General features: G+C 40.6%; 1 long non-coding RNA gene across 1 annotated transcript; it reads right to left on the bottom strand.

Moving 5' to 3' along the window:
• Positions 1–17,167: 17,167 nt before the first annotated feature.
• Positions 17,168–23,719, bottom strand: LOC145417206 (uncharacterized). Its single transcript, XR_013900439.1, has 3 exons — positions 23,670–23,719; positions 21,684–21,757; positions 17,168–17,269 (listed from the first exon to the last, which is right to left on the bottom strand). It is a non-coding gene; the product is annotated as an uncharacterized LOC145417206 (long non-coding RNA).
• Between the last annotated feature and the right edge of the window lie 381 nt (positions 23,720–24,100).

The following is a 24,100-nucleotide window of genomic DNA, read 5'->3' as shown; positions in this document are numbered from 1 at the left end:
GGACAGGCGGAAACAGGGTTGAACTCCAGACACCTTTATTTGCGTCCCAGGCCGCTCCACCTTGCTTCATCGTGCCTCCTACCTCTTGTACCTTGTGATGCCGTAATATTGACAAGAAAGACACTGGAAAAGCCCATCTATTTATTTATTGTCAGACGCCTCAATCCCGTAAGGAGCGGCAACAAACAAATCGCCTCCATGTCGCTCTGTCCAAAGTCATTTCACTGCCCTGCTCCCAGCTTACAACCCTTATTCTCATTTACCTCTTCACTTTATTCCTCCATCTCATCCTCGGCCTCCCTCTCCCTCTCCCCCCCTCCACCTAACTCTCATACACTCTTCTCGTTAGTCTCGTGCTCTGCATCCTCTCCAAATGGCCAAACCACCTCAGTGTATTTCTCCTAGCGCTTCCTATCACATCAACATCCACACCACAACGCTCCTTCACTTTCTCATTTGTCAGTCAGTCTCTCCAAGGAACTCCAAATGCTCCTCTCAAATAAATCATTTCCACTGCTCGCACTCCTGACTTCTGCCCCTCCAACAAGGTCCAAGCTTCACATCCATATGTTAGAGTTTGTATCACAATACGGTCATGCAGAGATTTTTTTTACTTAAAACCTCAGTTCCTTCTTCATTATTACTACTTTCAAAGAATCAGCGAGGTTTCTTCCCTGCTCTGCCATTTCAAGCACTTCACTCTAAACTTCCATCCTTACTCTTCACACTACCCAAGTACGTAAACGCACTCACACTTTGCACTTCCTCCTCATCCAGCCTCACTGCACATTCAGTGGCTTTTCATTTCTCTCGAAGACCATAACTTTACTCTTCCCTACATTCACCTTTATATTCAGTTTCTTACTCTCCCAGATTCACCCACCAAGCTTTGCAGTTCCCCTTCGTCATCACTTAACAATACAGTATCAGCTGCAAACAGCAGTACAGGGAGTTTCCAAACACTATTCTCTCTCATTAGGGTCACTTCAACATCCACTGCCCTACCTTGTACCTGTTTTATAACCCCATCTATATACAGACTAAACAACCATGGAAACATGAGACATCCCTGTTTAAATCCAACATACAGACAGAAAAATTTACTCAGTTTACTATCCACACGCACTGCAGCCTTTGCACCCTCATACATTCTCTTCACTGCATTCAACAACTTCCCATTTTCTCCAAATATCCTTAGTACTTTCCATATACCTTGTCTATCCACTCTGTCATATGCTTCTCCAACTCCATGAAGGCCGCATATGATTACCTAAAAACTGAACTGTTGAGAAAAAAAAAAAAAATCAGGATGGTGTGTAAAAGACAATGTTGCTGTACCTCGATATGAAGTGAATTTTAACAGACAATATCTGCACGCCTTTGGAGACTTTGTTGTGGGTGCTCACAAGGGAGAACGAAAAAAATGAATAAAAATAAAAACGGGAAGCAATAAAAGGAGACTTAATCCAAGCACCTACTCACCACTGTCCAATGTCCATCCTCAACCCGCTGAGCTCTATAACAAGGAAGGGCTGTCTACGCAGCTAGTGTATGACTTAGGGTCGCCATATTGAAACATCCGCAGTCTTCGCCTCCACCATAGTAATGTAACTGGAAAACTGTTCTTACCTTGCTTTTTCTGTCTCAGTACTGCTTCTATGCATACACACGTATTACAGTATATATATATATATATATATATATATATACTGTATATAGATAGATAGACAGATAGATAGATTGCTTTTTCTGCCTAGCTCTAAGAATAATATGGGGTACATTTAGCCAAGACTATAAATAACGCAACGTCATAGTTGTTGCAGTGTAGAACATACCTTTCTTCTTTTTAATTTATGACCTCCTTAACATTATGTCTGTTTAATTATGATAGTAAGGATAAAACTGAGGACAATGGAAAGAGCACATATATGAAAATGATGTATATTTTGCTAACATAAAGTATAAAATCACATTATATACAGTAAGAATGTATCATATATCAGCTATTAATTATACATAAACATACTTCCACAATTATTTCCAACTGATATCTTAAATACAATCAACCAAGCCAACTGCTTTCTTACTTTAGTACCAATATCTTCCTCTGATAAATTTCTTAATGTGATGTACCCTAATAATACTGTAGCACTGTGATACCAATTTTATTACTTTGTGAACATGATTGTCTTCAACTGAGGTGTCAAACATATTGGTATTTACAGAATAAAATATTCTCTCTATGGTAATATTGGGTGACCTGTGTAGCACAGCAGTGGCAATAACTAGTGGCACTGGCTGGTGTTTTAAGAATTTCATTTTCTTTTGGAAAATTTAAAACAATAGCTCAGTTTCATGACAAGTTTTGACTACAATCTCAGTTGCACTGAGGAGGCCTCCCGTCACTCTGGTCAACAGAAGTGCTCAAATAACTATAGCCTTTAAATGCTACCAGTGCTTCTTGACAGAACATAAGATTATTTTCTTTTAATATAAGAAATTAATGATATCGCAGCACTGAGCTCAATAAGTCTATTACAAGTCTCTCTCTCTCTCTCTCTCTCTCATATATATATATATATATATATATATATATATATATATATATATATATATATATATATATATATATATATATATATATATATAAGAGCTAAACATTCTGTTCACCTGTTTTATATGAAAAAAAGGGAAAAAAATGTGCATGCATAAAGTAATTATGTGGTTGTATTCCTAAATACCACATTATTCTACTTTCTGCCAATCCTATAAAATTCCTTCGGGTTTTTCAGTCCTGCAAGATACTTCCTTTCTTGTTTCCTGTACGGCAAATGCCGGAAGGTCTGGAGGGTGGGGGAGAGAACCTTTTGCAGTGCTATCCTTTTCTCCTGCTCCTATAATTATAGCAATGTATTAGTATGAAGGCCGGACTGCCTCGTAGGGACCGTAAGAACTGAGTGGTCTGTGTATATATGTAACTCTATGTAACACACACACTCTCTCTCTCTCTCTCTCTCTCTCTCTCTCTGAACACTTTTTTTTAATGTTTAATATGCGACGCGAATATCCTTCATGTTGGACGAATGTAAACAAGTGTATTGTATTTATTAGTAATCTGATAGAATTGGCAACAAGATTTATTACTTAAACTGTAATGCTATCTCCCTTCGGTGAATTCCTGTGCCCATTTTTGCATCCGTAAGCTGCACAATGGACCATGGCACTATGTTTACCGGACTCATCGGCTGATTTCAAAGGACGCGGGTGTCTGGCGGGTTGTTTCAACATGGCTGCCACTACACTAGTGCCATCCTGGTGGAGGACCAACAAACTAACGGCCATATTTTTAAAAATAATTCCTTCCCTAAACTTTTCCTTCCCTTCGAAGGATTTTTCTTTCCCTTCAGTATGCGTAAAGATTTCCTTGGAAGGGAAGGAAAAATGTTCAGATTGGTAGCCCTGTTAAACTAAAATGACCCATCCTGCTGATATTTGGTATGGTGGAGCGTTAAATTTATAAACTAATGCATCAAAACACGCATATCTCGTGCTGGATAGTGAAAGCACAGCACATTTGAGACGTGGGATGTCGCCACCAAATCCATACTGTTGGTTTGTATTCAGCCATAAATGCCATTCTGGCCAACACCGCAGCGGTGTTCATTCCTCAAGACAATATTTTGATAATAAATTATATTCGAGGAATATTATTATACTTAATGTTGTTATTAGTAAGTGTAAGAATCACTTGTTAACGTCCGTCTCGTGTACTCGCATGGCGGCGTTCACTTGTTTTTTTCCAGCTGGAAGACATGAGCCGAACCACACGTGTGACCTTGACGGCATATTTTCCTTTTTCGGGCAAATTAACAACCAAAATGTTTCTTGAATCCTTCGTTTGACCCTGGCCATAATGTATAAGATTTGTCAGTGTCAGATCATAAAAGACTGGATGAATATCGGTGGTAGTACGTCGTCTGCTCTGTTTATGTCTGGCTAATTGTCTCAGCCGACATGGGTAACACTTTTAAAGAGACACAAATAGCGCTTAAACATTAGTATAGCGTTGTAAATTGCATCAATAAAATTATACAGTAACTTCCGTCAACATTTTAAATATATATAAGACAATGAACCTCAACAGAAAGCACAAAATTTATGAAGGAATTTTTGAAGAGAAGGGTCAAGGAATTCCTTCAAGTTCCAATAATTTCTGCTGCCCAGAGGAAAAATCTTTCCCTTCGCGCGGCTCAGGAAGGGAAGGATTTTTTTAAGAATACCAATTCAGCTAAAGATTTCCTTCCCATGCCTCTACAAGGGAAGGAAATGTTTAAGAATACGGCCGTAAGCGGTGCAACCCATGAGAGAGCCCCTTCATGTTATGGAGTTCAGTGCCTCAGCCAGTGCCCTCCCATCTCTCCTTTACCCATCCTACCCCACACATTCATCTACACCAACACTCACTCTGCCACACATCAATATTCACCATATCTCACACCCTCACCCACCTTACCCCATACTCTCACCCACACCTTCACCCACTCTACCTCACCCCCTCACCAATCGTACCTCACACCCTCACTCACCCTGACTCACATCCAACATTCACCCATCGTTGGAGTAACATTCAACTCGCACGAAATTACTCGGCCAAACAAGAAATTCAGTTATGGTAAAATAAAAATGTAAGATATATATTGTGATGAACTGGATGGGACTCTGAGTTTGTTATTTCTGTTCCTCAACGTTATGTCGCGAGGAAAGTTTAGAGTTTAATTCTAGTTCAACTGTACACAACAGACTGCATTTACATTATCTTCGTTTTGTAGGTACAGTGTCGGACGGGAAAGTGTGTATATGTGTGTGTAGAGAGAGAGAGAGAGAGAGAGAGAGAGAGAGAGAGAGAGAGAGAGAGATGGTAAATTATTGGACCTAACTCACTGAACTAATGCGTTGGGGAAGGGTAGACGAATTACATTCATATTTCCCAGAAAAGTATGCTGTTAATATTTAACAGCAAAATAACGACCTTCATACAGTGGCCAATATTAACACGAGCAACTTTATTAAAGTCCATAAATTTGGAACCAGGGATATTTATGTGAATGATTATGAGCATCATACTAGAATGAACATTGGAAGATACGTTTAGATCATAAAGTAGAGAGCCCCATACACTCTCAGACCAGACTGGCCACCAGTACAAACCATGTTCAAGTGGCCTGATGTCGCCCACGCAAGCTAATGCTGCCGTAAGGTTACAGCTCAGTCCCTGGGAGACAGTTGTGTGCTGACGGGTATGGCTGATCGGGTTACAACAGAGGAACTCAACATACTTACCACTGCAGCTGTTATCTCGGCCGGGAGAGGATTGGTGATAACATCATTCTCTCTCTCAGGCCCCTACTTACTCTAAGTTCAATTAAATCGTCGGATTAATTTGAGCAGAAGAACAACGTTGTCACGACAATGAGAGGGGTATCTTCCGTGACACACTGGCGTCCTAATCACTACATTTCATTGAAATACGATTATAACTTTTTTAAATATCTTGTACATTAACAAAGACATACAAGAGTATACATTACCCTCCGTCCAACTTCGTTTGCAGAGGTAATAAGCTTTTTGACAAAATGTGCCCAAATGGAAAAATAATCGATAGGATGAGAGAGGTTCATATGAAAAATTGATTCAACGATTATATTCCCATGGGAAAATAGGCCTGGCGGGAATAGAGGAACCTGAAGGAAAGTAGGTCCATGGGGCGGGGGGGATAAATTCAAGGAGGGGAAATAGGTCCATGGGAGTAAAATGGTTGATGGGGAAGATAGGTCCATAGAGGAAATTGGTCCATGGGGTAAAAATTGGTTCATGGGGGTGGAGGTGGGAGATTGACGCCCAAGGGGTGTAGCCGAAGACGGATTTATGTGCTGCTCTGTAAAAGACTCCGTATAGTAACTATGTCACATTTTTTTAAAGACCAAAGCTGGCTCAGACGGTAAAGTTGTTTTTGATTGTAACCAAAGAAGCCTATTCCTACCTCATAACGAAGGTTTACGAAATTTCATGCAATCAGGACCTGGTATTCAAGCTGTGGGAGTTGCCCAACTCAATCAGGTGACAAGAGACTGATTATAACCCTGCATAATGCATGTACTCAGATGTGAGAATTTGAAGAAATGAAACAAGCAAAATTTAAAGAAAGAAAAGTAGAAAAAATAACAAAATATGCAAGATTAAAGTGTGCAAAGGAGAGAGCAAGAAAACAAGATAGAGGACTTGATTATATATATATATATATATATATATATATATATATATATATATATATATATATATATATATATATATATATATATATATATATATATATATATATTTTCATCAGCCGTTTGAGTGTCCACTGCAGGACTGGCCTATCCCGACCGAAGTGGGGACGATACAACCAGTGTATCTCTACCAAGTGGCTTAGGCTGTCTGGTAGAGATTGTATGTAGGGTGAGAAGTACTTGTAAATGTAATTGCTGTGTTGGAGTGGCTTTGGATGTGTGTGTCTGTGAACCAAGTGTAATCAACCCGCGCAAGCCGACTGGGTGCAAGCATACTTTACAGTATGCGACACTGGTTCAACCACAGCACCCTTTGTGTCCGCCAATGCAGTACGTGGCATGAAGAGCGCTCCCAAAGTTTATTACCCTGGCGGGGCGCGAACCCTCGTTCTACAGTGTACGAAAAAGCACATTTTACCACTATACTGCAAAGGCTCTCTCTCTCTCTCTCTCTCTCTCTCTCTCTCTCTCTATATATATATATATATATATATATATATATATATATATATATATATATAAGGGAGGAACAGTGGTAACGGAAAAAATGCAGCAGGGAGAAATATGAATCTCTCTCTCTCTCTCTCTCTCTCTCTCTCTCCCTCTCTCAAAGCGATATATAGGCCAACTGCTACTAGGAATTCCCTCATATTTTTCGTAAGATATAATATGTAAGCATTGTTCTTCTTCTGTGTTTGTATCTTTCTGTGTAATTTTTTGAAATGTACAATGATTTTTACAAAGGGGTTATTGAGGGCTGGAGCTGTAATGCTTTCTGTTTATGTGGTGAGGTAAACTTATGTGTTCTGTAGTGTGATGATGTTTCGGTGGTGTGGTGAGGTTCTATGGTGATCTGTGGTGAAGTGGTAGTGTTGTGGGATGGTGAGGTTCTGTGGTGATCTGTGGTGAAGTGGTGGTGTTATGGGATGGTGAGGTTCTGTGGTGATCTGTGGTGAAGTGGTGGTGTTGTAGGATGGTGAGGTTCTGTGGTTATCTGTGGTGAAGTGGTGGTGTTATGGGATGGTGAGGTTCTGTGGTGATCTGTGGTGAAGTGGTGGTGTTGTGGGATGGTGAGGTTCTGTGGTGATCTGTGGTGAAGTGGTGGTGTTGTGGGACGGTGAGGTTCTGTGGTGATCTGTGGTGAAGTGGTGGTGTTGTGGGATGGTGAGGTTCTGTAGTGATCTGTGGTGAAGTGGTGGTGTTGTGGGATGGTGAGGTTCTGTGGTGATCTGTGGTGAAGTGGTGGTGTTGTGGGATGGTGAGGTTCTGTAGTGATCTGTGGTGAAGTGGTGGTGTTGTGGGATGGTGAGGTTCTGTGGTGATCTGTGGTGAAGTGGTGGTGTTGTGGGATGGTGAGGTTCTGTGGTGATCTGTGGTGAAGTGGTGGTGTTGTGGGATGGTGAGGTTCTGTGGTGATCTGTGGTGAAGTGGTGGTGTTGTGGGTTGGTGTAGTGGTAGGGTGGTATTGTAAAGCTATGGTTGGAGGGTTTTGAGGTAGGTTGGTTCCTGTGTTGTGATGTTGTGGTGTTGCACTGGATTGATGTTACGATTGGCTGGCATCGTGTTGTGGTCTGAAGGTGATGTGGTGTGGTATGGTGGTGTTGCATTGTGGTGTTGCTGTGATACATGATTATTGTGCTTTGTGGGCCTTTGGTGGTGTGATGGTGTGGTGGGTTAGTTTGTGATGTGGTGGTGGATGTGGAGGAAAAGGAAATAGGGCAGACAGTGTTAAAAGCTTTAAGAAAGGTTCAAGGAGAAGTAAAGTATTTGGAAAGAACAAGTAGTGAAAAATACTGTAATTAGTGAGGAGACTGACTCTCTCTCTCTCTCTCTCTCTCTCTCTCTCTCTCTCATTTCACTGAAATGTTATTAATTAATCTCCTTTTGGTCTATGATTTATTCCGGTTAATTTTTCTCTCCTCGTCCACTGGGTTATTTTATCAGCGCTTCTTCCGGAAGCATGGATGTTTATTTTCTTTGTCACTTTGTTTGTTTGTTTGTGTACTTGCGTTTTAATGTATGTATGTATGTATATATTTATGTATGTGGTCTAATTAACTAAAACCTTTATATCCAATTTAGCCAAGCTTGATGGCAAGGTGGAGGGTGGGCCAAACGGGTTGTACTCTTGTCTTTCTGCAAAATAGATCAAAGGCCAAAGGTCAAACAGGAAGAGTAACTTACAGGGTATATTTTTTATTAGCTTTAGAGCAATCACCGGGTAAGTTTGACGGTAAGGCAGGGATGAAGGGATTTAAAATCAATAACCATTAGTGTAACACCTAGGTAAGAGTATCGAGCAGGGTCAAAGGGCGAGGTTATATGGCAAGGTCAGCATAGAGTGTGTTCTCCATTAGACCAAACCTGGTAGAAGGAGGGACGAAGGGTCTCGATTTTAAAAACCCTCAAGCTGAGGCCATGATCAGAGGACAAGGTCATATAGCAAGGTTAGATGGCAAGGTCAGAATAAAAATTTTTAGCCGAATCACCCCAGGTTTGGTGAAACGCTTCATGATAAAGCAAGGACGAAGGGATTCAGTTTTGAAAAAAGAAAAAAAAAACAGCATTGAGGTCACTGAACAATGTCAAAGGTCTAGGATACATGGCAAGGTCAGTATAAGTACTTTTTGTACGAATTAAACCAATGTTAATGGAAGGTTTGAGGGTAAGGCAAAAATGAATGGACTCGAAGTCAGCCGCAAAGAATAGGGCAAGGATGAATGTCACATGCAGGGTCAGCTGTTTCTGTGCTTTATTCATTTCTCGTTTCTGCACTTTTCCATTTATACGTCCCAACATTCTTTTTAGAATAGGTGTGGCGATTGTGTTCTAGCTTATCAAACGATATGCCTAGATATTCCTGAAGCAAGGAGAGAGAGAGAGAGAGAGAGAGAGAGAGAGAGAGAGAGAGAGAGAGAGAGAGAGAGAGAGAGAGAGAGAGAGAGCTGTGTGAGTGGGAATTAGTGTGAGTGGGTGTTACGGGCGTGTGTGGGGATACAGTGTGGTATTGTGTTGTAGGTGCGTGAATGAGCGATTAGTGTGAGAGAGAGCGTTAGGGGAGAGTGAATGTAAGGAAAGATGGTGGTAAAATAGCCAATATGTTGGTGTTCGGTGGGTGTGGGATGAGTGTGTGGGAGTGTAGTGAGTTCAAGGGAAAATGGCGGAGGTGTAGTGATTTCGTTAGGAGGATCTGTGTGGTGGTAGAGAGGAGTGTGCCGTGTGTGTTGAGGTGATATAAGAGGAGTGTGCCCTGGGTGTTGAGGTGAGTGAAGATGAAGATGTGGGTGGATGTATGAGCAGCAAACCTAGATGGATGGAATGATGGTCCTTTAACGGTATTAGGAGAAGAGAGTGAGTTTCCAGATATCTAGGGGGACAACTCTTACCGGACCATAATATCTAATCTTAAGCAGTTCAGTCTGAGGGTGTCATATGTGTTGCTGATTTTATTCAGCTATGGAGAGTCTTGGTTCCCTATAAGATTATTAAAATCGTCATAAGATAGCAAGAGCTGGAGGGGTTCGATAAAGTTTTCCGTAGCACCGTCATTGTAAGAGGTCCCTGTTAAGCTAAATAAAATCGTCCGGAAGTACCAAGAAGAAGCTAAAATAAGACGTCGTTGTTGTGAACAGGTTAAAGCAAAGCAAAGTTACCAAGTGAGGACCCTGAAAAAGCAAGTGGCCGCTTTGAGATCGCGAACAACAATAGAAGGCAACACAAAACAAAAGGTACAAGTGTGTACCAAAAGAGACGTGAAGGAGAGGGGAATAGGATTTGAGGGGAGAACAGCAGAGGGTGAAAGTGAAATGTGATAAAGAATGGGTGGAAAGTGATAAGTGATAGGAAGAGAAAAGGGGAAAATAGAAAGGTGAGGGAAAGAAAGACACCGTAGTGAAAATAGAAAGGGGAAGAGTGAAAGGCAGTAGAGGATGGATGGTTAGAGTGATAAATAACAAGAGGAGATGGGAAAGGGAGCGATGTGGTACGAGGAACAACACTTGAGATGAGGGAAGAAGAGACTAAGTAGAGGTGCAAAAGAAACGAAGGAAGGTGAGGAGTACATCAGTCAAGGAAAGTGAAAGGAACAGGAGAAGGGGGATGATAAAAAGAAGGAAGGGGATGAGGGTTAAGAGAGGGGAAGATTAGAGGGGCAGGGGGAGTGAGTGAGAAGGGAAGAGGTGAAAAGAGCTGTAAGGGGAGAAGAGGGGAGAAGAGGGATGAGAGAAATGGAGGGCGGGCGATTTTACGTGAGTAGAGGGCAGAGGTGGGAGGGGAGGGGCGAAGAACATGAAAAAAAGTGCATGCGGGGAGAAGAGGGGGAAGCAAACCAGGTCATGGATGCAGGGGAGGGGAGGGGAGGGGAGGGGAGGGGAAGAATGACGAGGGGTCAAACCTTTTATAGCCTGAGACAAGTGCTCGTGGGCCCTTCGGGCCCCTCGCACTTGCTCCTGCCGAGGGCTCTAGCGTTTCTGTGCTGTCCTAGTGTAACGTTGTCACTTGGATTTTTTGCAGCTAACCAATTGATCGTGTTATTTGGAGCTTCAGTAATGGAACCCAAGTTGTCTGAACGCAAGTCCGAAGTACACACACAGACACGGCTACTGCTACAGTTTATTTTAGTTCTACCTCTGGGCAAAAAATTCTACGGAGATCCTATGCCGGGCTCCGGGAGCGACGCTTTGGGGTCAAAATATGATCGCTCATTAAAATAAAAGTTTTTCAATCGTGATAGGACCAAGTTTTTTTTACATCAGGGAATTTTTTGCGATTTTTGTGCCAATTTGGTGTAATTTGTATGTGTAGTTTCCGCTGCCCAAAACACACACACACACACACACACACACACACACACACACACACACACACACACATCTATCTATCTATCTATCTATCTATATATCTACTTACTTATTTGTCTATCTGTCTGTCTGTCTGTCTGTATATATCTGTCAAGTAGTATCTGTTGTCCATATAGATAGGTAAATATTATTTTCTCGTCGAGGTATCATTGTTGACGTGATGGTTATGTCAAGGAATTACCTGATTAATTAGACTGGCCAGAAAACTTTTAAGACATTATTTTCATACGGTTCCTGCGGTAAAAGCAATTGTGTTAGTGTTTTCAGAAAGTAGTTTAACCCTTTCACGACGAGGACGCACTTGTATTCAGATGCTGGAAGACTTCTCTGACTAAACAGTGTAAATATATAATTAATTAACCCACTCACTACCAGACGTCAGCCTTAAGCTGAAAGAATGGTCTGTATGTACCAAGAATTAGAGACTGATTAGCAGAGTGTATGTGAGTGACGTGAAGGGAGGGGGGAGGAGACAAGTTGAAATGGGGAGATGGGGTGGAGAGGTATACTTTTATGAATGTGAGGGGTTTGAGTTAGAGATAGGGTAGCCTGATGGCGTAGGACATAGCGGCGATTTGTTTGTGGCCACCCCTGCCTGGCTGTTGGCGTCTGGTTAATTGGCTATAGACAGGTAGTTAAGTAGGAAGAATAAATGTATACGTACTTGATCTAAAAGAGGTAAAGACGTATCAGAGTACTGTAAGTTTAGAGAAGCCAAATTTTGGAATGCGAATGCTCTGAAAAATGACCGTCTGACCTTAGCCTCGTTATCAGCTATCCCTCAGTTTAATATAATCGTTTCGCGTGAGCCAAAACAATAAACCTAAGTGGGTCAGTGGTGGTGAAAGAGATAAATATTTGTGTGTGTGTGTGTGATATTGACATTTCTGCAATATTGCCACACCTTTATCAACATCCCGTCGTCGTCTCCTTCCCTTCTCATGGTGTCTCAATCTCACCTGTCTCCACTCCACTCTCACGATCCACCCCACCTCTCTTCTCCTCCCCTCACACCTCCCATCACTGTCTCTCCACCACTCACCAACTCCACCCCCACCACCTCCCCACTCGTCTGTCGTACTCTTACCTTACTTTATTCTGTGCGTCCTCTCCCTCTCCTGTCGTTGCCTTTCCTTTCTTTTCTTACCTCTTTCTCTTCTTTGTTCTCTTCTCTTCTGTGCTCTTCAGTTCTTTCTCTTCTCTTCTATCCTCTTCTGCTCTTTCTCTTGTCTTCCTTGTATTCTACGCTCTTCTATCGTTTCTCTTCTCCACCTCCTCCTCTTCCTCCTCCTCCCGTATGAGGTCGTGGAGGTGGAGCAGGGAGGTGAGGATGAGAGTCGAGGTCAGGGGTGAAGGAGGGACTGGAGTCGTGAGGAATGTGATGAGTTATTTTGCCAGAATGAGAGAGAGAGAGAGAGAGAGAGAGAGAGAGAGAGAGAGAGAGAGAGAGTCCTCAGAAGGTAATGAGAAAGAGAAGAAATATAAATAATAGACCATTCGATGCGTATTTGTTGACTTTTTTGTTCACGACCCCTGTAACTGCCTCTCAGCTGGACACACCGTTATAACTTTTCCAGCATATATATATATATATATATATATATATATATATATATATATATATATATATAGGAGTTACAGTAAAATCACACCAACGCAATTAATTCTCCATACAAAAGCCTTGAATTCATTGATAGTAATGTTGAACCTTTAGTGGTTGGCTTTCACCCGACAGCACTGTGCCACTCTCACCTTGAATACTTAGCCATGTCACTATGAAACTCAGTGAGGCGTAGTTATGAGGTAGAACGGAATGCTTGATTACCTGTCAATATTCAGTCATGCTACACTTGTCCGTCAACTGAGCAGAAATCGGTAGGGATCTTCGCCAGATTTTAAAAAAGGGCTATACACATATCATGTTAATAGGAGATACTCTTGATGGTTATGTATGCAGCTGATATTTTTTCCCCTCCACGTTAAAATTAAGTTGCCTGAGAAGGAGTGTTTAATATTTTAGTAAGATTACGTGGTACATGATAGTGAAGTTATATTAGTACTACGTTTATGTTGCCGGTAATTTTCATCATCATTACCCTAGCCATCTTTCTCATCTGACGATGGTAAAGCAGGTTCCGCAAACCAGAGAGCAGTAAGTACAAGAGAAGGGACAGTAACAAGAAGCATGGCCTGTGAAATGAGCCACACAGTCATCCACATATCATTCAAGCCTCGGAATCCTGGCTCCAAATAACCTGGTTTACTGTCTACACATTTTTTCATTGCTTGATAACTACGCTTAATATATTGGTGTCGTTAATCACCACATTTTAAGATGTGTGCAGATCCCTTGTCATGTGCTCTTCCATACATACGTTATCCAAGCAGTTCCATCCCATGTCAGTTCCCTATACGCACATTCCAATAGGTAAGGAAGGTAGTCAATTAAGAAACCACAATGTAATCAAGTAAAAGAAGGAAGATCGTGTAAGAAATAAAAGAAAGAAGAAGGAAGGTAGTGAAACAATAAGTGATGTTGCTGTAATCAGAGGATGAAGATAAATGTGAGGAATAAAGAGAAAGAAGGAAAGTAATGATGCAAATCTGTTGTGCAACTGAATAAAAGAAAGAAGAAATGTTACGCAGCAAAGGACAATTATAGAGCAAAAGAAAGATGAGTGTAAAAATGCAGCAGGAAGCAGAAAGTTAATGAAAAAATAAATGGACGAAGGTAGGTGGGAGAGAGTAAGAATAAGGAGAAAGATACTCAAAGAAGGAGCGATGGAGTAAAAGACGAATATAGGAAAAGGAAGTTAAAGTCAATAAGATACAGAAGGAGGAAAACACTGAAACAAGAAATGAAGGTGTTAATAGTGTATTATGAGGACATCGGGAAGTGAGAAAATGAATAAGAATAATGATTCTGAAACGAGAAACGTTGGTGTAGCCTAATGGTTATATGAGGAAGAAATAAGGTGACAAATGGAGTTAATGAATCACAAGAATATGGAAAGAAGAACTGAGGTACTGAAATAAGAGAGGATGATGTTAGCAGAATAATAAGAGGAAGAAGGAAGGCAAGTGTGTGTGTGTGTGTGTGTGTGTGTGTGTGTGTGTGTGTGTGTGTGTGTGTGTGTGTGTGTGTATATGTGTGTGTGTGTGTGTGTGTGTGTGTGTGTGTGTGTGTGTGTGTGTGTGTGACAGAGAGAGAGAGAGAGAGAAGGGGGGGAAGGGGGGGAGGGGCAGTGTGTCGTCAGTAGGGATCATCGCCAATCAAAGGGTGTATTCTTACCAACTGAAGGACATCATTACTTGACTCTTATTCTTGCCTCTCTCTCACGTTTACAGGACTCTACTCGATTGATTGCGTTTTCAGTTAACTCTGTGTGTGTGTGTGTGTGTGTGTGTGTGTGTGTGTGTGTGTGTGTCCGGACGCGCGGTGCTCGCTAGCCATTACTTCAATGTAGCTAAAGAGTGGAGATAATTCTGTTGCCACTGTATTACTTAAGAGAATGTATCTGTATAATCACTTCACAAACGTACAACTTATCAGCAGTTATTTATTAGTTTGGATTTATAATGTCAAATTCGACCTTTTCTCTCAAAACTTTCCCATGTTATTATAATGTGCTGTCCTTCGTAGTGGTCAGCATCAGTGTATCACTGATGGTCCCTCCAGGATGGGTAACTGGAATAGTCCCCCAGAAATAATGACAGTGTAGTTCCCGTGGGAGAGGGACACACACACACACACACACACACACACACACACACACAGATTTACTTATTGTTTGTTCATTATTTATTGTTATGTATTTACTTCTTGCATATGTATTAATTCATATTCATTAGTATTACAGATAGGTGTAATGAAAAAAAAAATCATTGGTGTGCCGATACTTGAAAGAATATATTTGGCTAATGACTTTCTAAAGTTACATCACATCAAAAATTTTTTACTATAAGTATGATTAACATTAGATGATAATTTAGATACTTAATGCTGAATTACTTGATGATCTTGAAAACACATCACGTTTATTATTGAAATGTATTGTCCATGGCAGTGATCAACATCAGTATCATCACAATATAGAATGTAACATTGTGTGTAGCAGAGAACACACTAACCAAGTTTGGGTTGCTAATAACCCAACGGCAGTACTCTAACAGGTTGGACAATGCATGCAACCTTCAACATTTTTCCATGTTTATCCTTATCACAAGAGTATTAGAATTTGGGCTTATTGTTTCTCTGAATATAGATAGGTATTTTTTGATATTGGTGAAAAAAATGGGTGATGTATTATACCAAACAGAAATATAATATGAAGCTAATCAAATATCTGGATTATGAAGAAGCAAACCTAAATATTCTTGGTGTTAAGAATCACAAATCATTTCGCCAATCTAGGCGGCTGAATCTTGCTAGGAATAGATGTAGATATAATGATAATAATAATATTAATCTAAAAAATTGCCTATTGTTTCTTGTCATCAACAAACGCAATTTTCTGAATCAGTAATGGAAGTGTAGGCTGCTTAGGCTGTTTTCTATTGGAGATGAAATCCTTGTACAACCCAACCACCTTTAAAGAATCTGGATCTCCTCTGCCCACAGCTTCTCTTCTTTGTCCACATCTACGCCACTGGTTGACATCTATTTGTTGTTACTGCTGGCGCATTGAAAGCTGAAAACACAATAAAACCCCATGATAGTGAACTTAAAATAAAAAGCTTTAGACAACTTATTTCAGGCAAAAAATAATAATAATAATAATAATCCTGTTTTCTGTTAAACGTAACCGGTACCTTTCCTCTAGCGTTATTATGTTATTAGCTATCCGAAAAAAATGAACCCAATTATTGTTCTAGCAGCACGATATTCATGAACGTTCAAAGAGACACGGTTATTATTTCCAAATTCTTTATAAATTCTCTACTACTGTATAAGTTCAGGAAAACAATGGAGTAATGGTTGGGAAGTGTATAAGAAATTATTATTATTTTGTTAACACTATACAGCGATACGGGGTACGGGACTTACTTGGAACACAGCAACTGCATTTGGCCCTCGCTCTGCACCAGCAGTTAAACTTCGTAAATAATGGGAGACAGTCCCTGGTGTTTGTAATGCAATATCCCCCTTTTTCAAGGCACGCATTAGATATACACCGTTTCAGACATTGACACCCATTGATGCACCTGCTTCTGTTAGGGAGGTAGGAATCTGTGCGGAGCAGGACAGCATTGTTGCCTTCCTCAGGGCATACACACGACCCATTTGGATCCGTACATGCCGTTTCTTGGGAACAGATGAGACTCCTGAGAAAGTGGAAAGATGAAAGAAAAATATATATCATGCAAGAAAAACCCTTTAGACACGATACTATTCTTAATAAAGAAATGAATTGTTAATACGTGTTGTTGTTGTTGTTGGTGTTGTTATATTGATGGTTTAATAACGCACTTGGCAAGTATAATACGGGGTGAAATTCCGGTCCTCAAATTTAAACATCATTTGTCAGCACTGAAATACATTTGAACTAATTAATCTCAGATTGTTGGTCGTAGTTATGTATCATATTGTTTCATCTCCAACATGGTAATGAATTGCTTGGTATTAACAACATGAGAACGTAAAATTGGAAAAAATGGTGCACAAAATAGAAATGGGTGAATATCTTAAGAAGTTCCGAGCAGAAGAGGCCTTCTGGTGATTAGACGGTTACATAGGTCTACTTGCTGTTGAGTTATAGAACTCTGTAGCCTATTAAACTGTTCATGTTATACATATACATATTCAGCAGATGTAGGAAAGGGTAAAATTGACAGGAATTACTATAGAAAATAGGCCTATTGATCAAAAGAGTTAGCTGCATTGACTTACGACGTGAAGGATAATATAAAGGCAACTCCACCAGTGTTATTGCACATTGGGCTGGGAAAGAGAGTCCTACTCTGGTGCTCATATTCCATGTCGTTCAGCGTCCCTTCTACAATATCGTCTGCTTCGTCGACTTGGTCGACCTCCATCTCCTCGTTTTCGAGGTTCTTCCTGACCGCGTCAACTTGAACATTCTGTGACAGAGAAGTAACAGCTGAATGTTTTACCTGTTTATTGAAAGGCTTTAGTTTGATAATAAGATAGCAAGGTTATTTAAGTATATGCATCAGCCTTTGCCTCTGTTTGATGTTGATTTAGCCAGTTCTCTTAGAGTGAGCTGACCCATCAACCACAGGCCAGCAACCGCCATTGCAGGGCAGGGCAGTGCAGCAAAATGATATTCCCCTACGGAAGACAGCGCCTCGTCACAGTGAGACGCTTTGACGTGTGTGAAGATTTGGCTTCCCGGATGAATGCTGCATTAGCTTCCCTCGTCCCAGGATAGATGGTTACCATATTAGATTCCATATCACTCCATTGTATGGCTTTTTTTATATTCTTTATCTACCTCTCTTCTGTGTGTGTGTGTGTGTGTGTGTGTGTGTGTGTGTGTGTTTGTGTGTGTGTGTGGACATATATATATATATATATATATATATATATATATAGATAGATAGATAGATAGATATAATCATCATCATTCGGACCTCCTTTCCCACGGTAGGGCAGGGTGCGGAGCAGCAATGTCCAGACAGCCCAAATTTGCCCAATCCAATGGGCCACGCTTCCATTCACTCATCAATCAAGCCCCTGGAATCCTGGCTCTATCGGATACGCCAAAAACATTCACCACGTTCCCTAGCTTCACATAATCGTATCTGACAGAGTCAATCCAGACGCTGCCATGTTAAAAAAGGGTGCCAAAAATCCCTGATCATGCACTTCTCACAAAATTCGTCCAGCCAGCTCGATCTCCTGTCAGTTCCGTAGCCTCACCGACTTCCAAACATCTCTTCCTCACACGTTCATCCACCATATCTCTCCACCTTCTCCTTGGCCTACGTCGTCTCCTCCCTCCTTCAAATTCGCTTATATATACCTTTTTCACCACTCTGTTGTTATCTATTCTCTCCACATGACCATACCATCTCAGTACACTCTCTTCAATTCTGGTGTTCACCGACTTCCTCACTCCGCATCTTTCACGAATCACATTATTTCGTATCCTATCCACCCTCTGTACTCCACATACATTCCTCAGTACTCCCACATCCACTGCTCATACTCTTGACTTTTCATTTTCATGGCACACCATAGTCTCACATCCATATGTTAAAGTTGGCACTAACACTCCTTCATGTAAGCCTCGTGCAGCTGCAACACTCACGCCTCTGTTTCTTATCAAGGCTTTCAATGCACCAGCTACTTTTCTTCCTTGTGTCACTCTACTTTCAACTTCTTTTGCACATTTTCCTCTCCTTTATATCACTGTACCCAGGTATTTGAACTTTCTCAACAGTTCCAGTCTCTCTCTATTCACTGTTACATTGCACTGAGAGTCACCTTCTTTCTCAGTAACCATTACTTTACTCTTTTCTACATTTTTTCTCAAGGAACGACGCTTACAGACATCAGCAAAACTCTGCACCAGCCTACCAAGTTCTTTTCCGGTACTTGAAAGTAGTACTGCATCATCAGCATACAACAAATTTGAGATATTCCATCCATCACCATTTATTACCAATGCCATCCCTCTCTCCATTACTCGTGTTTTCACTTCTCTCATCACCCCATCCATATATATATTGAACAACCATGGGGACATCACACTGCCTTGTCGAACACCCACACTGATCGTGAACCGTTCACTTAGATGCCCATTAACCCTTACACATGCTTCACTAACATCATAAAAACTCTTGACGGCACCTAGCAACTTACCCTCTACACCGAACATGCGCAAAACTTTCCACGATCCTTCTCTGTCCACTTTGTCATATGCTTTTTCCAGATCCATGAATGCCATAAACATCTTATGGTCCTCCTCACAAGCCTTCTCTACGATCTATGTCACTGCAAATATTTGGTACACACATCCTCTGCCACTCCTAAAGCCACCCTGTTCATCACTCACCATGACTTCTGATATCTCTCTTATTTTCTCTATAATAATTCTTCCAAATACCTTCCCTACCACACTCAGTAAGCTTATGCCACGATAATTCTTGCACTCACTTTGCACACATTTATTTTTGTACAGGGATACAATCACAGCCTTTTTCCACTCTGCAGGTACAGTTTCACTCATCCATGCCTTCTTACACATCTCCAACAAGCATTTCATTCCATTCTCTCCACTACATTTAAGCATCTCTGCATACACCTCATGAACCCCGGCTGCTTTCCCATTTTTCAGCCGCTTTACAGCACTCTTCACCTGTGCGAGTGTCACGTCTCCTGGCACTGCATTCCTTCTCTGCACACCCCCCAAAACCAATCATGTTTACCGCTGCTCTGCTCTCTATATTCCTATTCATCAGGCTTTCAAAATATTCTTTTCATTTGGTCCTTACTTTATCTCCATGGGTTAATAATCTACCACCTGCATTCTTCACACCATCCCATTTCTTACCGCTTTCACTTCTACATTTCCGCACCTCTTTCCAGAATAACTTTCCATTTTCAGAGTAGTTCGCATTCATTTTTCTTCCTAGATCCTCATTTACCTCCTTTTTCCTCTTCACTAGTCTCTTTACCTGCTTCTTGCTCTCAGCGTATTCGGTTCTTTTTTCAACTGAACCCCTATCCTGTAACCACTTTAGCCACTTCTGCCTCTTTTCCTGTGGAAAGTTTTGCGCATGTACGGTGTAGAGGGTAAGCTGTTAGGTGCCGTCAAGAGTTTTTATGATGGTAGTGAAGCATGTGTCAGGGTTAGTGGGCATCTAAGTGAATGGTTCACAGTCAGTGTGGGTGTGCGACAAGGCTGTGTGATGTCCCGATGGTTGTTCATTATATATATGGATGGGGTGATGAGAGAAGTGAAAACACGAGTAATGAAGAGAGGGATGGAATTGGTAATAAATGGTGATGGATGGAATATCTCAAATTTGTTGTATGCAGTACTGCTTGCAAGTACCGGACAAGAACTTGGAAGGCTAGTGCAGAGTTTTGCTGATGTCTGTAAGCGTCGTTCTTTGAGAGTAAATGTAGAAAAGATTAAAGTGATGGTTAATGAGAGAGAAGGTGACTCCCAGTGCAATGAAACAGTGAATGTGGAGAGACTGGAACTGGTGAGAGAGTTCAAATACCTGGGTACAGTGATAGAAAAGAGAGGAAAATGTGCAAAAGAAGTTGAATGTAGAGTGACACAAGGAAGAAAAGTAGCTAGTGCAATGAAGGCCTTGATAAGAAACAGAGGCGTGAGTGTTGCAACTGCACAAGGCTTACATGAAGGAGTGTTAGTGCCAACTTTAATATATGGATGTGAGACTATGGTGTGCCATGAAAATGAAAAGTTAAGAGTAAGAGCAGTGGAGATGGGACTGCTGAGAAATGTATGTGGAGTACAGAGGGTGGATAGGATACGAAATAATGTGATTCGTGAAAAATGCGGAGTGAAGAAGTCGGTGGACACCAGAACTGAAGAGAGTGTACTGAGATGATGGTCATGTGGAGCGAATGGATAACAACAGAGTGGTGAAAAAGGTATATCTGAGCGAATTCGATGGAGGAAGGAGGCGAGGTAGGCCAAGGAGAAGGTGGAGAGATATTGTGGATGAATGTGTGAGGAAGAGATGTTTGGAAGTCGGTGAAGCTAGTGAACTGACAGGAGATCGAGCTGGCTGGATGAATTTAGTGAGGAGATGTACATGATCAGGGATTTTTGGCACCCCTTTTTAACGTGGCAGCGTCTGGATTGACTGTGGGATACGATATGTGAAGCTAGAGAACGTGGTGAATGTTTTTGGCGTATCCGATAGAGCCAGGATTCCGGGGGCTTGAATGATGAGTGAATGGAAGCGTGGCCCATTGGATTGGGCAAATTTGGGCTGTCTGGACATTGCTGCTCCTCACCCTGCCCTTCGGTGGGAAAGGAGGTCCGGATGATGATGACGATAATGATATGAATATATATATATATATATATATATATATATATATATATATATATATATATATATATCCTATATATATATATATATATATATCCAATTGGAGCCCAGTGTCCTGAGTATTGGACAGAACTGGGATTTTTCAAGTCTTTATAGAGTAGGGAACCCCCGGGTAGGGACCTATGAGCTTCGCGACTATGAGCCAATAGGCGGAGGGCAGTACGCTTAGTGCCCTCCCAGTGCAATGCCTAGCCCAGCACCCCTGGGATCCAATGGGATATATATATATATATATATATATATATATATATATATATATATATATATATATATATATATATATATGAAGTTGATAGATTGGTGTTAGCTCTTGACGACAAGTATTTTATCGCGTTTGAGTAAAGTTAGCTGATGGTGTTCAAAGTAAAGGTAAAAGTAAATCCATTTCACTGACAGGTGTTCAGTAATGAGGAGGGTATATTGTGGGTACTCTTACCGCGGACTGGGAGACGGCCACCAGGAGAGTCAGTAACAGAAACACTTGCATCTTGCCTCTTGTCTCTCGTTCCTCTGCAAAGATCACAGGGATTATAACCTATTTTGAGTATTTTTTTTTAAATTTATATACATTGTTGTACTTAAATATTTTCCTCTTTCACTCCACCTAGCTGTTTATCCATTTTACAGTTATTCTTCAATATCGCTAAATCTACACATTCAAGTAATAAAGTTAGTAATGCGCTGATAAGGAACTGAGAGTTGTCAAATGGGTCTTTGATGAGTTGACCAAGAGCAAACTTTCATAAGAAAGGAATTATTCAAGCTTTCTATCTAAATAATTTGGTTTAAAATGGATAAAAACAATTTACTTAAAACTGGGTAACCCTGGGCCTCACTTGGTGTTGCTTGACAGACTTTCGTACCTGGCGTGCTAAGGGTTAAGGCAACTTAATATCCGAGTCGATGTGATGTGTTGTAGTAACCATGGTACAAAAACCTTCCTGTTGTAATAACCTGCTACGTCACTTAAACTGTGATAGGAATAAAACGTATCTGCTGATATGGAAATGAGGGATAGTTGCAGGTAATGTTCCATTATATAGTCTTTACTGGAAGTTGAATAATTTTACAAAATATTTCATTCACGTAAATGGATGACAACCCATGTTCGTTAGTCAGTCAGTCGTAGCAAGCATTTTTATGACAGTTTTGTGAGAAGGAAGTGCGACTGAGAATGTAAAAGGGATTTTAAAATACTGATTTCCATTACTACCAGTATTAAAGAAGCCAAGGTTAGGAAATATGGGTATCTGGGACAACACTAGATATAATGATGTGTGGATGAAAGGCTCTTTGATCAAGCAGTTCCAAGTAACGTTATGAACCATAAGTAACAACAATAAGGAATCAGTGCCAGCAGCAGCGCCAGTACAAATGATGTAAACACCGAATATTTGATTTTGCACAATGACCTTCACCTTCCAGAGATTAATATCAAACTTGATATTTCATTTCCTCCCTAACTTTCTTCCAACATTGGCTCAAAAAAAAAAAAAAATCAGTTTGAGTTGACTTTCCCCACTGATCTTAGCCTTTGACCAGTCAAATGACCAGGACTTTTCATTAAAATCAAAATCGAATCCCTTCACCCATGTTTTAGTCCAACCCCTCCCACGAATTAAATTCAGTCTACATCGGAAAAAATCGTTAACTTTTATATGTGACATTGACTTTGGAAATATTCTTGTAAAACAGTTAACATTTTGAGTGCTTCTGTGATATATTCGTGTGAATAATGTGTTAACATTAGTGCTACTCTTACCTCATCTACGATGTTCAGTCCAAATCAGATAAAACCTTTCATTGTTATTCTCTTGTCACACTGACACACGGGGTCAGACTTTGCCTTTGCCTTATGAACTTGACATTTGTCTAATTGTTCACATACTTTAATCCCTTTGCTAATGCCTGATCTTTTTTCCTTACTAAGTTTTCTTCCCACTTAAAATCAAAACAAGTACCAAGTAAACTCAAACTAATTTCTTTTTTATTTGACTTTTTCTATTTACTTTGACCTTAACAAAATATTTTTAAAAATCAGATGTTGATATTCTTCCCTTAGCGTTATCCCTTCCATAATGTTTGGTCTTAATAAGATACAAACAATTTAAGACGATCTTTACTTTGAACCAATCGTTATTATTAAAAAGAAAAAAAGTTTAGATACAATCTAATGATTACTTTATTTAGCACACACACACACACACACACACACACACACACACACACACACACACACACACTGATCTTAACACCCGCTCTTGCTTCGGGAGTAGCGGATACAAAAGAGATCTATCAGGCAAAATTGGAATGGAAGCCTCGTTTGTGTTTTTATAATTAGTCACCGTTAAGACTTCAGTCCGTCAGCAGTTCCTGTTTTCCCAGGGAAAGAGAAATATTCTTCAAGTGAACTGCATCTCACCTTAAGGGAAGACTGGTGGAGTGAGTGGGAAGCGTGTAGACTGACTGGCTCTCTGGAGAGAAGTGAGGTGTGCAAGGAGTAACAGTCCAACCATTTTATACAGACAGTCAGTAAACAGGTGATCTGCATGGTTGGTGTTAGCACGCAACATGGAAGTAAACTTGGTGTTCTAATATTTCTTTATCATGTTGTACTAACAAGTGCACATAACCTTTGACAGTCCCATATACATTTTTCGGAACTACTTTGCCTGTTAATGAACATATTTCTGGCTTATATTTCCACTGTGTTGGTTTTCTACTTTGAAAATGACAATTCATGTAACCCTCACCCAATCAGAAAGCGTTTCGTAACCATGGCAGGTGTTCCTTCATTATTTACCTCATGCGTCTGTACACGTGATGTGGAGAAATGTGCAGTGGAATAGCCAA

The sequence above is a fragment of the Coenobita brevimanus genome, chromosome 109, assembly GCF_032717465.1.
Source record: "Coenobita brevimanus isolate Jiangsu-jjx chromosome 109, ASM3271746v2, whole genome shotgun sequence".
Taxonomy (NCBI): domain Eukaryota; kingdom Metazoa; phylum Arthropoda; class Malacostraca; order Decapoda; family Coenobitidae; genus Coenobita; species Coenobita brevimanus.
Note: the sequence above shows the minus strand (reverse complement) of the source record. Positions and strands in the feature narration are given on the sequence as shown.